This window comes from Oncorhynchus nerka, linkage group LG10 (genome assembly GCF_034236695.1).
Source record: "Oncorhynchus nerka isolate Pitt River linkage group LG10, Oner_Uvic_2.0, whole genome shotgun sequence".
Classification (NCBI taxonomy): domain Eukaryota; kingdom Metazoa; phylum Chordata; class Actinopteri; order Salmoniformes; family Salmonidae; genus Oncorhynchus; species Oncorhynchus nerka.
Window position 1 is genome coordinate 89,076,779 of NC_088405.1, and position 18,495 is coordinate 89,095,273.

Genomic DNA, 18,495 nt, shown 5'->3' on the forward strand with positions numbered 1-18,495 from the left:
ACAATTTCAGGTAAGGATTTGAAGACTTCTATTTATCTTTTAAACCCGTGCGAAAATAACAGATTTTTTTTCACCCCTTTCATCTGTGTGTACTGTGTAGGTTTTTTACCCCGTCATTTTAAATGTGTGATTATCTAACTGACTATTAAGGGTATAGCTATGTTTTTTTTCTCCAATCGTTTCGATGTTTTTTAAAATCTTTTTATAAAGGAGTTTTTGGACTCAAGTTGAACCTGTTATTATACGAATAAAAATGCAACAATAGAATTCTGAAATAGTTTGTCAATCTGTTATTAGTATTATTTAAACTAATAACAATAATAACTCACTTCATTGTAATTGTATTTAATCTCTTCGTGATTAATAAGTACTGCTGTATGAGTAATTTAGTATTGGATATTTTTTGGTAAAAGTGGAGCAGGAGGTCTGTAGGCTTTAAATAAATACAAATTTGGTTCGATTTGTGTAAATTCGATGCATGTATTAAGGGGAAGTGAAAACAAAAACAAAATATTGTTGATGAAAATAGAAAACAATATACTGTAGGGTGAATTAGGAATAAGTGGGACACTTTCGTATTCTGTAACCTCTTTCAACGTCTATTCAACATATTAGCCCAACACATGATACATTTCTGAAATCCTCAAGATGTGTCCTAATCTCACACACACACACACACACACACACACACACACACACACACACACACACACACACACACACACACACACACACACACAAAGCATATTGACAAGAGGCATGACACACCCATGTGTGTACACTGAGTCAAAACCGTATTTTCAGTTCTCATTTGGTAGGTTATAACTTGGGACAGCAGGTTATAACTTGGGACAGAACTTTAAACTGGGACAGTAGGTTATAACTTGAGACAGCAGGTTATAACTTGGGACAGCAGGTTATAATTTGGGACAGCAGGTTATAATTTGGGACAGCAGGTTATAATTTGGGACAGCAGGTTATAACTTCGGACAGAACTTTAAACTGGGACAGCAGGTTATAACGTGGGACAGCAGGTTATAATTTGGGACAGCAAGTTATAATTTGGGACAGCAGGTTATAATTTGGGACAGCAGGTTATAACTTGGGACAGCAGATAATAACTTGGGAAAGCAGGTAATAACTTGGGACAGCAGGTTATAGTTTGGGACAGCAGGTTATAACTTGGGACAGCAGGTAATAACTTGGGACTGCAGTTTATAGCTTGAGACAGTAGGTCTCACTTTACAACACAGTGTCCCACTTTACAACACACTTTAGCAACTCCATGTTGTCACACATTAGCTACTCCATGTTGTCACACTTTAGCTACTCCATGTTGTCCCACTTTAGCTACTCCATGTTGTCCCACTTTACAACACACTTTAGCTACTCCATGTTGTCCCACTTTAGCTACTCCATGTTGTCCCACTTTACAACACACTTTAGCTACTCCATGTTGTCACACATTAGCTACTCCATGTTGTCCCACTTTACACCACACTTTAGCTACTCCACGTTGTCCCACTTTACAACACACTTTAGCTACTCCATGTTGTCCCACTTTAGCTACTCCATGTTGTCCCACTTTACAACACACTTTAGCTACTCCATGTTGTCACACATTAGCTACTCCATGTTGTCCCACTTTACACCACACTTTAGCTACTCCACGTTGTCCCACTTTACAACACACTTTAGCTACTCCATGTTGTCCCACTTTAGCTACTCCATGTTGTCCCACTTTACACCACACTTTAGCTACTCCACGTTGTCCCACTTTACAACACACTTTAGCTACTCCATGTTGTCCCACTTTAGCTACTCCATGTTGTCCCACTTTACACCACACTTTAGCTACTCCATGTTGTCCCACTTTAGCTACTCCATGTTGTCCCACTTTACACCACACTTTAGCTACTCCATGTTGTCACACATTAGCTACTCCATGTTGTCCCACTTTAGCTACTCCATGTTGTCCCACTTTACAACACACTTTAGCTACTCCATGTTGTCACACTTTAGCTACTCCACGTTGTCACACTTTAGCTACTCCACGTTGTCACACTTTACAACACACTTTAGCTACTCCACGTTGTCACACTTTACAACACACTTTAGCTACTCCACGTTGTCACACTTTACAACACACTTTAGCTACTCCATGCTGTCCCACTTTACAACACACTTTAGCTACTCCATGTTGTCCCACTTTACAACACACTTTAGCTACTCCATGCTGTCCCACTTTAGCTACTCCATGTTGTCCCACTTTACAACACACTTTAGCTACTCCATGTTGTCCCCTTTGACAACACACTTTAGCTACTCCATGCTGTCAAATCAAATCAAATCAACTTTATTTATATAGCCCTTCTTACATCAGCTGATATCTCAAAGTGCTGTACAAAAACCCATCTTAAAACCCCAAACAGCAAGCAAAGCAGGTGTAGAAGCACCCACTCTAGTATTCCATGTTGTCCCACTCTACAACACACTTTAGCTACTCCATGTTGTCCCATTTGACAACACACTTTAGATACTCCATGTTGTCCCCTTTACAACACACTTTAGCTACTCCATGTTGTCCCCTTTACAACATACATTAGCTACTCCATGTTGTCCCACTTTACAACACACTTTAGCTACTCCATGTTGTCCCACTTTACACCACACTCTAGTATTCCATGTGGTCCCACTTTACAACATACATTAGCTACAGCATGTTGTCCCACTTTACACCACACTTTAGTATTCCATGTGGTCCCACTTTACAACATACATTAGCTACAGCATGTTGTCCCACTTTACACCACACTTTAGTATTCCATATTGTCCCACTTTATCTAGCTATAGTTGGTAAAGCGTGATAAAAAAAAGACTGAATTACAAAATGTAAACAACATTGGCAACTTGTTTCTGTATTTTGATGCACCAGTAGATAGTAATACACATTTACATCACAATTTGGCACAGTGAATTATTTATTACAGTTTCATAACCTAAACATCAATACAGAAGGAAATATATGTCACTGATCTTACCACGTGCTTTGTGGAGTGAGCTTCCTGTTTGAAGCTTACTCTGTGCTCCTCTATGATGTCACACAAATGAGCTGATGAGATTTTGATCATGTGGTTTCTCTGCAAGGGCTTAGTAACAATAGTTTAGATTTTCTCTTGTCAGACCAAGAAATAAACACTTCAAGATTAAGCTGCCCCAGTTTCTGAATTCACCCTATGTTATATGTCAATATAACCTGCAGTTATGCTATTTTCCCAAGTGTGATCAAGGCTCTCTCCTGGATATTTTAGCCCGAGGATCAATATTTTGCAAATGAAATATATTCTCTTTGATCTTGAGATATAATTAATTGCTTAGGCAATGTATAATTTACGGCGATAAAGAGGAATTTGAAAGAGTGGCAAAAGCAATGCAAATATATAATCGTCTGCTTGTTCATTATGATAACCTAATGGACACAATTCTCTCTCTTTTTCTATGTCTTGGGCTCATGTGATATGTGGCTACTACAGAGACTGTTTTAAATCAGGTTAAAGGAGTATTGTAGACGCTTTTATCTCAATATCAAATCAATTCTTGGTAACAATTAAGTACCTTAGTGTTATTTATTGTATTTTATTAAAATGGTCAAAAAGAAACAAAAATAGCTTCTTAGCAAAGAGCTATTTCTCAAGCAAGAATTTAGCTAAGAGTGTCTGTGAGTGGTCTGCATGATGGGCCTAATTGGTTGAGGCTAATGGGAGGGATCTGTAACTTAAAAACGAGCTGTTATTGGCAGAGAGGTTTTCAACTCTCTTTGTTATTGGTCTATAAACTTACAGTGCATACTGAAAGTACACAGACAGACCCGTTGACTTTTTACACATTTTGTTACATTACAACTGTCACGCCCTGGCCTTAGTTATCTTTGTTTTCTTTATTATTTTGGTTAGGTCAGGGTGTGACATGGGGGATTTATGTGTTTTGTCTGGTCTAGGGGTTTTGTATGTTTATGGGGCTGTTTCCTTTCTAGGTAGTTTGTATGTCTATGGTTGCCTAGATTGGTTCTCAATTAGAGGCAGCTGTCTATCGTTGTCTCTGATTGGGAACCATATTTAGGCAGCCATATTCTGTGGGTACTTTGTGGGTGGTTGTCTTCTGTCTTGGTGTCTATGCACCAGACAGGACTGTTTCAGTTTGGGCACATTTGTTGTTTTGTATTTTATAGTGTTCACGTTTATTGTCGTTATTAAACATGTTGAACACTACCACGCTGCATTTTGGTCCTCCTCTCCTTCAACGGAAGAAAACTGTTACAACAGCCTTATTATAAAATGGATGAAATAGTTTTAAACTACACACAATAGCCCATAATGACAAAGCAAAAATAGGCTTTTAGAAGAAAAAAAAATCAGACGTCACCATTCTGTATACATCTGGCCCTTCTTTGGACACTGTGCTAACAAACCTCCAAACAAGCTTCAATGCCATACAACACTCCTTCCGTGGCCTCCAACTGTTCTTAAATGCTAGTAAAACTAAATTCATGCTCTTCAACCGACTGCTGCCGGCACCCTCCCGACTAGCATCACTACTCTGGACGGTTCTGACTTAGAATATGTGGACAACTATAAATACCTAGGTGTCTGGTTAGACTGTAAACTCTCCTTCCAGACTCACATTAAGCATCTCCAATCTAAAATTAAATCTAGAATCGAGTCAAAGCCTTCTTCACTCATGCTGCCAAACATACCCTCGTAAAACTGACTATCCTACCGATCCTTTACTTCGGTGATGTCATTTACAAAATAGTCTCCAACACTCTACTCAGCAAACTAGATGTAGTCTATCACAGTACCATCCGTTTTTGTCACCAAAGCCCCATATACTACCCACCACTGCGACCTGTATGCTCTCGTTGGCTGGGCATCACTACATATTTGTCACCAAACCCACTGGCTCCAGGTCATCTATAACTCTTTGCTAGGTAAAGCCCCACCTTATCTCAGCTCACTGGTCACCGTAGCAACACCCACCCGTAGCACGTGCTCCAGCAGGTATATTTCACTGTTCATCCCCAAAGCCAACATGTCCTTTGGGCGCCTTTCCTTCCAGTTCTCTGCTGCCAATGACTTATATCTCCCTCTCTAACTTTAAGCATCAGCTGTCAGAGCAGCTTTCCGATCACTGTAGCTGTACACAGCCAATCTGTAAATAGCACACCCAATATTGTTACTTATCCTCTGTAACAATACAGAGGCGGATGCAAGATGCAAGCAACGATGGTTTAATGAATACAGGTTACAGCAGCAACAGGACAGACAGACTGTACTCAGACGGAATCCGACCCAGGGACTAGGGCGCATCCTCCTATGTGAGCGTGCTGAGAAACCCAGGGGAGAGTGTCCGGATGGGTAGGAAGGAGCACAGCAGATAATCCACACAAGGGCGGCGAGAGATGAGCACGGACACACGACACAACCTCAGGGAAGTAACAACGATCTGACAACAAGAAACACTGGTTACAGAACATATAAAGGGAAGATAAGTGATTCCAGCTGGTGCAGACAATCAGGCCGAGATTGGGAACCACGCCCACACAAACACGGAGAGAGAGAGAGAGAGAGAGAGAGAGAAAAGGAAAAGGAGGCAGTGGATTCATGAACCGTGACAATACCCCCCTAGGAACGCCTCTTGGCGTTCCCAGGCGAATTTACCTGTCGATTGAAATCATCGATAAGGGAGTGATCCAGAATGTCCCTAGCAGGTACCCAACTTCTCTCCTCCGGGCCGTAACCCTCCCAGTCCACCAGGTACTGGAATCCGCGTCCCCTCCTTCTAGAGTCCAAAATACGATTGACAGAAAAGGTGGGTTCCCCATCAACAAGTCGTGGCGGCGGGGGAACCGGGACCGGTGGGTTAATGCGTGCCTGAAACACAGGTTTTATTTTAGACACATGAAAGGTAGGATGAATTCTCCTATACGCCGGAGGAAGCTGGAGCCGGACCGCCACCGGACTAATGATCCTGGTGACTTTGAACGGGCCGATAAATTTGGGGGCAAGCTTGTTCGAAACGGATCGGAGTGGAATGTTCTTAGTAGAAAGCCACACTCTTTGGCCAACGACGTATACCGGAGGCTTCGACCGGTGGCGATCGGCCTTAGTCTTGGTGCGCCCCCACCCGGAGAAGAGTCTCACGGGCTCTGCTCCATGCGCGACGGCACCTCTGGATGAAAGCGTGAGCGGAGGGAACAGACACCTCGGACTCCGTACTGGGAAAGATAGGTGGCTGGTAACCTAAACTACACTCAAACGAAGAGAGACCCGTGGCTGCCACTGGCAACGAATTGTGAGCGTACTCAACCATAGAGAGTTGTTGACTCCAGGAAGAGGGATTCTTAGAAACCAAACATCGCAACACTCTCTCCAAATCTTGGTTGGCCCTCTCCGCTTGACCGTTGCTCTGGGGATGAAACCCTGAAGACAGGCTGACACTCGCTCCCAGTAACCTACAAAACTCTTGCCAAAACTTGGACACAAATTGGGGCCCCCTGTCAGAAACTACGTCCATCGGCAGACCATGTAAGCGAAAGACGTGATCCACGACAGTTACCGCTGTCTCCTTGGCAGATGGTAATTTAGGCAAGGGAATAAAATGAGCCGCCTTCGAGAACCGGTCCACCACGGTCAAAACAACAGTCTTGCCCTGGGAGGGCGGGAGGGCGGTAACAAAATCTAGCGCGATGTGGGACCAGGGTCTCGAAGGGACCGACAGCGGTTGGAGTAACCCATCTGGGGTCGATTAGAAGTCTTCCCAGTGGCACAAACCGAGCAAGCCAAGACAAAACTGTGAATGTCACGAGCCATCAGTGGCCACCAAAAGCGTTGCTTAACCAAAAGCTAGTGCGACTGACTCCTGGATGACACGCTACGTTGGAGCAATGCCCCCACCGAATAACATCGGACCGACACCCCTCCGGCACAAACAACCGATTAGGCGGGCAACCGGGCGGAGGCGTTACCCCTTCTAAGGCCGTTTTGACCCTCGATTCAACCTCCCATGTGAGTGTGGAGACCACTAGGGTCCCGGGTAGGATGCACTCGGGAGTGGATGGGCGTTCGGAATGGTCAAAAATGCGAGAAAGGGAATCGGGTTTGACATTCTTGGAACCCGGGCGATACGAGAGAGAGAAGTCAAAACGTCCGAAAAGAGTGCCCACCGCGCCTGCCTGGAGTTGAGTCGCTTGGCGGTTCTGATATATTCCAAATGTTTGTGATCGGTCCAAACTATAAAAGGTACCCCCGAACCCTCTAACCAATGGCGCCACTCCTCCAGTGCTAACTTCACTGCCAACAACTCTCTGTTGCCAATGTCGTAGTTGCGTTCCGCAGGTGATAACCGATGGGAAAGGAACGCGCAAGGGTGCATCTTGTCGTCAGAAGAGGAACGTTGGGAAAGTACCGCACCTACCCCCACCTCTGAAGCGTCCACCTCCACCACGAACTGACGCGAGGGATCGGGAGCTATGAGGATGGGAGCCGAAACAAAGCGGCTCTTGAGTTTGACGAATGCAGCCTCGGCTGTATCGGACCACCTGAACGTCACTCTGGGGAGGTTAAGGCGGTAAGAGGAGCGACTATCTGGCTAAAGTTGCGAACGAAACGCCGGTAGAAATTGGCGAATCCCAGAAACCTCTGTAGGGCCTTACGGGAATCTGGGCTTGGCCAATCCACCACAGCCTTAACCTTGTCAGGATCCATGCGAATACCTTCAGTCGAGACGATGTAACCTAGGAATGGAACGGATTGTGCATGAAAAATGCATTTCTCCGCCTTGACAAAAAGTCCATTCTCCAACAACCTCTGAAGCACTCGTCTGACGTGCTGAACGTGTTCCTGGAGAGAAGAAGAAAAATCAGTATGTCATCCAGGTAAACATATATGAACTGATCAATCATATCTCTCAGCACGTCATTTACGAGTGCCTGGAAAACCGCTGGGGAGTTGGATAGCCCAAAAGGCATGACCAAATATTCGAAGTGCCCTCTGGGGGTGTTAACGCGGTTTTCCATTCGTCCCCCCTTATGCGAACCAAATGATATGCATTACGTAAATCCAACTTAGTGAACACGGATGCTCCCTGTAACCTTTCAAAGGCTGAGGACATCAACGGTAAGGGATAGGTATTCTTCACTGTGATGTTATTCAACCCACGGTAATCAATGCAAGGACGCAGAGATCCGTCCTTCTTCTCCACAAAGAAGAACCCCGCCCCGCTGGAGAAGAGGAAGGACGAATGAATCCAGATGCCAGAGAACCAGAGATGTATCTCTCCATAGCCTCCCTCTCAGGAACAGAGAGTGAATATAACTTGCCTTTAGGCGGAGACTCACCTGGCAATAATTCTATTGCACAGTCATAGGGACGATGCGGAGGAAGAGAAGCAGCACGGGACTTACTGAACACCTCCTTCAGGTCGAGGTATTCAACGGGCACGTTAGACAAATCCACTGCCTCCTCTAGAAACACAGAATCAGACACAGACGAACAAGCAGACACTAAACAGGACTCAAGACATTTGTTACTCCACATGGATATAGAGTTATGACCCCAGTCAACTCTGGGGTTGTGTTGGGTGAGCCAAGGGTGGCCGAGAACTAATGGTGCAAGGGGTGAGTCCATGAGTAGAAATGATAGTGTCTCAGTGTGATTGCCAGAAGTGATGAGTGTGATAGGTTCAGTGGTGTGAGAAATGTTGGGTAGTTCTTGACCATTGAGAGCGTTGACGGATATCTTGTGCGTGAGTGAGGTGATAGGAATCTGGAGTTTGTGAGCGAGCTTGAAGTCCATGAAATTACCCTCTGCTCCTGAGTCCAGTAAGGCTTGGGTGTCGTGCGTGTGGTTGGCCCATCTTAGTCTTACCGGGAGGAGAGTAGATGATGAGGTCTTCTCTGTGGTGACACCACCCGATAGTAGCCTCATTCTTACTACCGGGCCTAATCTTTTACCGGGCAGGAGTGGATAAAGTGGCCCGCTCTACCACAGTAGAGACAGAGCCCTTGGGATCTCCGCCTCTCCCTCTCTTCCCGGGGAGGCGAGCTCTCCCAGCTGCATGGGTTCGTGAGCGGAGGCTGAACTGGCCGTGTTCCCGCCGCTGGCATGCCAGCCCTCCGTGTCGTTATACGGTCTGTTAGGGCATGCTCGGCGGCCAACACGACTCAGACGAGCGTCGACCCTCAAGGCTAGTTCCACTAGTCCATTTAAACTCCTGGGAAGGTCCAGAACATAAATCTCCTTCTGGATCCGGTCCTCCAGCCCATGCAGGAACATGTCCCACTGCGCCTCCTCGTTCCACTGACACTCTGCGGCCAGAGTGCGGAATTGGATGGAGTATTCCGATACTGAACGGTCTCCTTGGCGAAGGTCAGCGAGTAGTCTGGCCGCCTCCCTACCCGCCACGGCCCGATCGAAGACCCTTCTCATCTCCTCGGAGAGTGTCTGGAAAGAGGTGCAGCATGGGTCCTGGTTCGCCCACACCGCCGTTCCCCAAAGAGCCGCTTTGCCTGATAGCAGTGTGAGTACGAATGCTACCTTAGACTGTTCACGGTTGAAGGTCCGTGGCTGCAACGAGAAATGCATGGAACATCTCGTAAGAAAAGCTCTGCAATAGTCAGGATCACCTGAATAACCCTCTGGTGTCGGTAGCCGTGGCTCTAGCTGGGAATCCGGCTCTGGCGGGGCGGGTTGAACTGCCGGTGTAGGTGGCGCAGCGAGACCCCTCAGATGTTGTAATTGTTGGGTCAGCTGGGATACCTGCGTCGCAATGGCTTGTACTGCCCGACCTGTGCTGGAGATGTTCTCCTCTTGTTGATCCATTCTCGTGATACTACGGGAAATGAATTCGGTCAGACTCGTTGAACTCGCTGCATCCATGGTCTGGTCAGATCGTTCTATAACAATACAGAGGCGGATGCAAGATGCAAGCAACGATGGTTTAATGAATACAGGTTACAGCAGCAACAGGACAGACAGACTGTACTCAGACGGAATCCGACCCAGGGACTAGGGCGCATCCTCCTATGTGAGCGTGCTGAGAAACCCAGGGGAGAGTGTCCGGATGGGTAGGAAGGAGCACAGCAGATAATCCACACAAGGGCGGCGAGAGATGAGCACGGACACACGACACAACCTCAGGGACGTAACAACGATCTGACAACAAGAAACACTGGTTACAGAACATATAAAGGGAAGATAAGTGATTCCAGCTGGCGCAGACAATCAGGCCGAGATTGGGAACCACGCCCACACAAACACGGGAGAGAGAGAGAGAGAGAGAGAGAGAGAGAGAGAAAAGGAAAAGGAGGCAGTGGATTCATGAACCGTGACATCCTCTTGCTCTTTTACACCCCAGTATCTCTACTTACACATCATCATCTGCACATCTATCACTCCAGTGTTAATGCTAAATTGTAATTATTTTGTCTCCATGGCCTATTTGTTGCCTTACCTCTCTACTCTTCTGCATTTGCACTCACTCACACATATATTTTTCTATTGTGTTATTGACTGTACGTTTGTTTATGTGTAACTCTGTGTTGTTGTTTTTGTCACACGGCTCTGCTTTATCTTGGCCAGGTCACAGTTGTAAATGAGAACTTGTTCTCAACTGGCCTACCTGGTTAAATAAAGGTGAAATAAAAATGAAATAAAAATAACTTTGTTGAACCACCTTTGGCAGCGATTACATCCCCAAGACTTCTTGGATATGACGCTACAAGCTTGGCACACCTGTATTTGGGGAGTTTCTCCCATTCACCTCTGCAGATACGCGCTCAAGCTTTGTTAGGTTGGAAGAGGAGACGTCACTGCACAGCTATCACAGAACTATAACAAATAGACCTATAGAAAATGGCATGTCTATATCATGTGAGATCAATGCTCAAGTCCAGTTAGTTGTTTGGACAATTTCATTAATTACACCAACATTTTCACGTTTATGTCTCAGACGGTTTGGATTCATATTTGTATAGGATGGGAATGAATGTGTTTTCACTCTACAGGTGTAAAACACACCCCCTTAAAATACATATTGCAAATGAATGTGCTCTCTTTGTGAACTAGCTGAACTTTGTTTAAAAATATATTCACAGTTGTGTGCAAAAGAGGAAAATCCCATTACAGTGCATTCGGAAAGAATTCACACCCCTTGACATTTTCCACATTTTGAACAGAGAGATCCTTGATGAAAACCTGCTCCAGTGCACTCAGGACCTCATACTGGGGTGAAGATTCACCTTCCAATAGGACAACGACCCTATGCACGCAGCCAAGACAACGTTGGAGTGGCTTCAGGACAAGTCTTGGATTGCTCAGTTTGGCCAGGCGGCCAGCTCTAAGAAGAGTCTTGGTGTTTCCAAACTTCTTCCATTTATGAATGATGGAGGCCGCTGTGTTCTTGGGGACTTTCAATGCTGCAGACAATTTTTGGTACCCTTCCCCAGATCTGTGCCTCGACACAATCCTGTCTCGGAGCTATACGGACAATTACTTTGACCTCGTGGCTTGGTTTTTGCTCTGACATGCTCTGTCAACTGTAGGACCTTATACAGACAGGTTTGTGGCTTTCCAAATCATGTCAAATCAATTGAATTTACCACAGTTGGACTCCAATCAAGTTGTAGATACATCTCAAGAATGATCAATGGAAACAGGATCCACCTGAGCTAAATATCGAGTCTCACTTGTAAAGTGGCTGTTCCACTGGATGTCATAAGGTGAAAGCACCAATCTGTAAGTCGCTCTGGATAAGAGCGTCTGCTAAATGACTTAAATGTAAATGTTAAATGTCATAGTAAAGGGTCTGACTACTTATGTAACTAAGGTATTTTGTATATATTATTGTTTTGCAAACTTAAAACAGCAAACATGATGGGGTGTTGTGTGTAAATTGAAGATGTTTTAATTTTTTATTTAATCTATTTTAGAATAAGGCTGTAATGTAACAAAATGTGGAAAAGGCAGGTCAAATCTCCATTCCACCCAATCAGGCTGAAATTGCAGGTGATCTTTTCAAACGTCTCTGACATTGAAAGGGCATTATCAAAATTTCCACAATTTCACAGTATTATTCCAACCTCATAGCGTGGAAATATGCAGTACCAGTCTGGAGAAAGTTTGGACATACCTACTCATTCAAGGGTTTTTCTTTGTTTTTACTATTTTCTACATTGTAGAATAATAGTGAAGATATCAGAACTATGAAATAAGACACATGGAATCATGTAGTAACCCAAACAGTGTTAATCAAATGAAAATATATTTTATATTATAGATTCTTCAAAGTAGCCACCCTTTGCCTTGAAGACAGCTTTGCAAACTCTTGGCATTCTCTCAACCAGCTTCATGAGGAATGCTTTTCCAACAGTCTTGAGGAGTTCCCACATGCTGAGCACTTTTTGGCTGCTTTTCCTTCACTCTGCGGTCCATCTCATCCCAAACCCCCTCAATTGGGTTGAGGTTGGGTGATTGTGAAGGCCAGGTCATCGGATGCAGCACTCCATCACTCTCCTTCTAGATCAAATAGCCCTTACACAGCCTGGATGTGTGTTGGGTCATTGTCCTATTGAAAAACAAATGATAGTCCCACTAAGCGCAAACCAGATGGGATGGTGTATCGCTGCAGAATGCTGGGGTAGCCATGCTGCTTAAGTGTGCCTTGAATTCTAAATAAATCACCCTCAGTGTCACCAGCAAAACACTCCCACACCATCACACCTCCTCCTCCATGCTTCACGGTGGGAACCACACATGTGGAGATCATCCGTTCACCCATTCTGCGTCTCACAAAGACACGGCGGTTGGAACCAAAAATCTCAAGTCCGGACTCATCAGACCAAAGGACAGATTTCCACCAGTCTAATGTCCCTTGCTTGTGTTTCTTGGCACAAGCAAGTCTCTTTTTCTTATTAGTGTTTTTTAGTAGTGGTCTCTTTGCAGCAATTCGAACATCAAGGCCGGATTCACTCAGTCTCCTCTGAACAGTTGATGTTGAGATGTGTCTGTTACTTGAACTCTGTGAAGCTTTTATTTAGGCTGCAATCTGAGGTGCAGTTAACTCTAATGAACTTATTTTCTGCAGCAGAGGTAACTTTGGGTATTTCTTTCCTGTGGTGGTCCTCATGAGAGCCAGTTTCATCATAGCGCTTGACGGTTTTTGTGACTGCACTTGAATAAACTTTCAAAGTCCTTGAAATTGACTGACCTTCATGTCATAAAGTAATGATGGACTGTCGTTTCTCTTTGCTTGTTTGAGCTGTTCTTGCCATAATATGGACACCCCTACCTTGACTCAACATAACTGATTGGCTCAAACGCATTAAGCAGGAAAGACATTCCACAAATCAACTTTTAACAAGGCACACCTGTTCATTGAAATGCATTCCAAGTGACTACCTCATGATGCTGGTTGAGAGAATGCCAAGAGTGTGCAAAGCTGTCGTCAAGGCAAAGGGTGGCTCCTTTGAAGAATCTCAAATATAAAATATATTTAGATTTTTTAAAACACTTTTTTGGTTACTAAATGATTTTATCTGTGTTATGTAGAAAATAGTTCAAATAAGAAAAAAATCTTTGAATGACTAGGTGTGTCCAAACTTTTTGACTGGTAATGTATATAAAACACAGGAAAATCACATTTTTGACTGCACTGGACCTTGAAATAAGATTCACAAAAAAGTTAAACGCTCATATCATTCAATTGAACTGTTTTGTTAGCGTTGTTTGCATGTGTTTCTGTTGACGTTTTACAAACTTTAGACTAGAGCATTTTCTGAATGTATTTTATCTCCCCAACACTGATTTAAGTTGTTTGGACAATTTGACCATATTAATGTTAAATAAATGACTTGGAGAGGACGGTTAAATCTTTTTTCGGCCAGGAAGCCGTGTAAATTATTGATTGCTGTAATAGCTCTATTGATATCATGATTCATAACCCTCTATTGCTATGAGGTAAGTTGAGCTAAAGGTTAGCGCAGACAAGGAGCGTGTGGCGAGTGAGTCCTGTTCTATTATTCATTCCCAGTTGAAAGGTATTGCAATTTCGCATTGCAATTATTGAGCTGCATCGGCTCTGTGGAACCTGTATTTATTAAACATTATTACGTGCATTTTCACTTCAGTTCATTTGCAAAATTGCGGCAAAATATGACTGAAATAAGGCTCTGAAATCTAAGTATTAGATTGAGTATTTTTCAAGTCAATTAACAATATTTGGGGGAGAAAATGTTAAGCCAGCCACAAGAATGGTACATTTTAGGTATTGCAAAATTAAGGACATACAAATATAATAACCAAACATGACTTATGGGGAGTCATTTTCTTTCGTAAAATATTGAAGAATAAGATGCATTTTGGTTGTCAAGTCTTTTTGGGTGGTGGCCTTGATATGTCTGTATTTGTGGGTGTGAGTGTTTGAGAGAAAGAGAAGAGAGAGGGGTAGAGAGAGAGGGAGAAGGAGAGGGAGAAGGAGAAAGTTACGTTTGCTTGAGATGTTTTCATGGAGTGGAGAGAGGCAGTGCTTGACAGAATGGGGATGAGAGCACTGTTTAATTGCTGCAGACTGCATCCAGGACAGTGTTCTGCACCCCACACCCCTCCCTTCCCCTCCCCTCCCCTTTGCCTACCCTGGGTGGTTGTTCAGTGTTCAGCAGTCCCTGTGAGGAGAGCGAGGGGGAGGTAGGGGCGATGGCAGAACCAAGACACCACCATCTCAATTATTCATAAAGTGCCAGCAGCAACAAATGAGAATGTGACCAATGTGGAGGCAGACAGCTACCTCTGTGCGTTTTGTTAGTCTTCTCTTATTATCGTCACATGCCAAGCCATTCCAGGCCTCAGCTCCTCCCCAGCATGTCACCGAGTCATCCCATCCAGAGGGATTCTGTTACTGGGAAACATGAGGCTAGCCACCCTTCAAACGTGAACTTCGAGCGTCCTCTATTCCTCCTGTTTCCTTCCTCTCTTTCTCTCCACCCCCACTTTTGTTTTACTTGTCTTTTCTCTCTGGTGATGAATCTTAATCGATATGTTTATCAACAAAAGTGACAGAGGTGTGTCTGTATGACAATGGATACTTGCCACTGCTACCGTAAACACTGAGTGTACAAAACAGTACGAACACCTTCCTAATATTGAGTTGCACTTTTTGCAAGACACCACCAATGCTTCTCACAGTTGTGTCAAGTTGACTGGATATCCTTTGTTTGGTGGACCATTGCTGATTCACAAGGGAAACTGTTGAACATGAAAAACCCAGCTGCATTTCGGTTCTTGACACAAACCGGTGGGCCTGGCACCTACTACCATACACCGTTCCAAGGCACTTAAATATTTTGTCTTGCCCATTCACCTTCTGAATGGCACACATACACAATCCATGTCTCAATTGTCTCCTCCCCTTTATCTACGCTGATCGAAGTGGATTTAACAAGTGATATCAATAAGGGATCATAGCTTTCACCTGGATTCACCTGGTCAGTCAATGTCATGGAAAGAGCAGGTGTTCCTAATGTTTTGTCCACCCAGTATAAGTTACTAACATTGCTTTTGATAATCTTTCCCACCTTGACTACCATCACATCTGTACACATTTCTATATACAGTAGAATACATATGGACACCAGGTTGGGATTGTTTTGTCACTTTTAGGCTCTCTCTCTTTACAAGGGAGGAACCTTGTTACAGAAGTATTTTAAACATTGTTCAACTGAGCTTGGGAAAATGTTTTTTTTTTTCAAACAAATACTACACTGCCCCTTTTCCTCGCTCTTCATACTAAACAATACAACCAAACCTAACTGCCCAGAATACCTGTCTATCCATATAGTGTCACGACTCCCGCCGAAGGTGGCTCCCCCGCCTGTTCGGGCGGCGCTCGGCGGTCGTCGTCGCCGGTCTACTAGCCAACACCGATCCCTTTTCCCTTTTCTGTTGGTTTAGTCTTATTAGTTGCACCTGTATCTTTTCTTTTTTTTTGATTTCTGGTCTATTTAAGCCTGTTAAGCCAGCTTAGGTTTGTGCAGGATTATTTTGTGTTCGCTGTCGGTTGTGGATGTATTTTTGTTCTCCGGATCGTTTTGCCCTGTGTGTTTGGGCAGTGTCAGTGTTTCTGCTCCCTGTGTTTGGTGTGACCGTTTTTGTGCCAGAGAAATAAATTATCTATCATTGAACCCTCTGCTCTCTGCGCCTGACTCCTACCTTCCACTCCTAGTAACTCCCACTGCTGGACAGGCTGAGCATGGGGGATGCTGAGCATGGGGGATGCTGAGCATGGGGGATGCTGAGCATGGGGGATGCTGAGCATGGGGAATGCTGAGCATGGGGGATGCTGAGCATGGGGGATGCTGAGCATGGGGAATGCTGAGCATGGGGAATGCTGAGCATGGGGATGCTGAGCATGGGGGATGCTGAGCATGGGGGATGCTGAGCATGGGGAATGCTGAGCATGGGGGATGCTGAGCATGGGGGATGCTGAGCATGGGGGATGCTGAGCATGGAGGATGCTGAGCATGGGGAATGCTGAGCATGGGGGATGCTGAGCATGGGGAATGCTGAGCATGGGGGATGCTCAGCCTGTCCAGCAGGGTCTTACGTTGAGAGAATAAGGGATGTGTGGAAAGCTGGCTATTCAATAGCCTCTACAATCAGGGTATTTTCAATTCCGGTCCTGGAGGGCCAAACCACTTCTAGTTTTTGTTTATACCTGGTGTCCCAGGTCTGAATCATTCCCTTATTAGAAGGAGAAGATGAAAACCAGAAGTGTTTCAGCACTCTAGGACCAGAATTGCGTATCCCTGCATTATGCATGGGTCAGTGGTTATTTCTGGCCGCTTGTCCCTTGACCTCCCATACTGACACTCTGCTCTTCATTTCAGCACGAGCACAACAGAGAGACTCACAATAGTCCTCCTGACTAAGGTATCTGATTACCCTCGGTCCGGACACCCAAATTGCACAATTTGACCTTGTATGCAAATGTATGCTGCTGCAATTGTTTGCAATCTGTAGTTAATGTCGCTGTTTAGATACAATTTGTGTTAATATGGAAAACAGACTAAGCTTATTTAAGTTGCATATTTAAATCATGAATCTGTTTTTATAGTTCACATGAAACTAAGGATAAATATGCGCAAATCCAAGAGCATTGCTATATTTTCTTAACATCTTTTTTCTTTTTCTTTTTACAGTCAAGCGCATAAAACACTGCTAAAATGTCTTCTCACTGTGCTAGCTAATTCAAACAGTGAGTCAGGGTAGGGAGGGCTACTGTTAGGACATACAGCCTGGGATGTCACCTGCTTAATTCAGCACCCCCAAGAATAGTATTATACACCACATGCATAATTAAACAACGCTCCATTATAAAAGTGCCATGAGAAATGAGATTAACCCACTCAGAAATAACTCACACTGGCGTGATTTCCACAGAAAAGCACTTAAAAGAGCTTGTGAAACCAGAAACGATACGAACACATCTCGTCAGTCTCTAGAAACCTTATCCAAAACGTTAACCGAGAGAAAGAGAAAAGGTAGGAAGCATTCAAAATAGTACGGCCATCTTGTTTCATCTCTACTTTTCCAAGTCGATCACATCAGGTGGGTTCACTTTATGACCTGTGGAGTTTGACAGTAAGGTCTTGTGACAACAGGCGCCCATAGAAAGCATCCGGACCAAAGCACTAGAGTGGGCTGCAGGGCAATCACATTATTGTCAGGAGTTGAATTCTGTCACTCTCCATGGATTGGCTTTTGAAGAGACATGAAAACAGGGCGAGACCATAGAGGGGCCCCTGGATGTCCCACAGCAGGTGCAGCCAGTGGCCTTCTGCTCCCCAGGCCTGAAGACTGCCCTAGGGCTAAACTCCCAAAATCACAAGCTAAAAAACCCTGCCAATGGATTTGGCTAAGGCTTACAAATAGTATTCCTGAGCACAATTACAAGGGGATTTTATATGTGGTTGTGGTTCTACCTGCACAGATCAGATGTGATCGGGGAAGCCTGTGTGATCAAGTTGAATGGAAGGGCAAATTCCATAGCCTCCAGGCATCAGCTCATTAATGTTTAATAAGGTATTCTCTTGATGATGGGTTCCTAACTGTACTATAGAGAGATGGGTTACCGGAAACCTTCATTACCTCCTATTCTTTCCATCTGCAACAGTATTCAATGCAACCCTTGGCCCTAAAAATAATATTTCTGCAGTTTCTCCTGTTATTTATGTGATATTGAAGACACCAAAATCTCTAAGAGGTTTCCTTGAGACATAGAAATAATGACAGGCAAGGACATGCAACACCCAAGAATATATCAAACTAAATCTAGCTCACCCATGTTTACCGTGAATAAATAATGAAATATTAAGCATAAAGCTGAATAATTCAGCGTCGCCATGAATAATCATATACTCTCTGCCTTAAGGAGCTGATAGGCCGG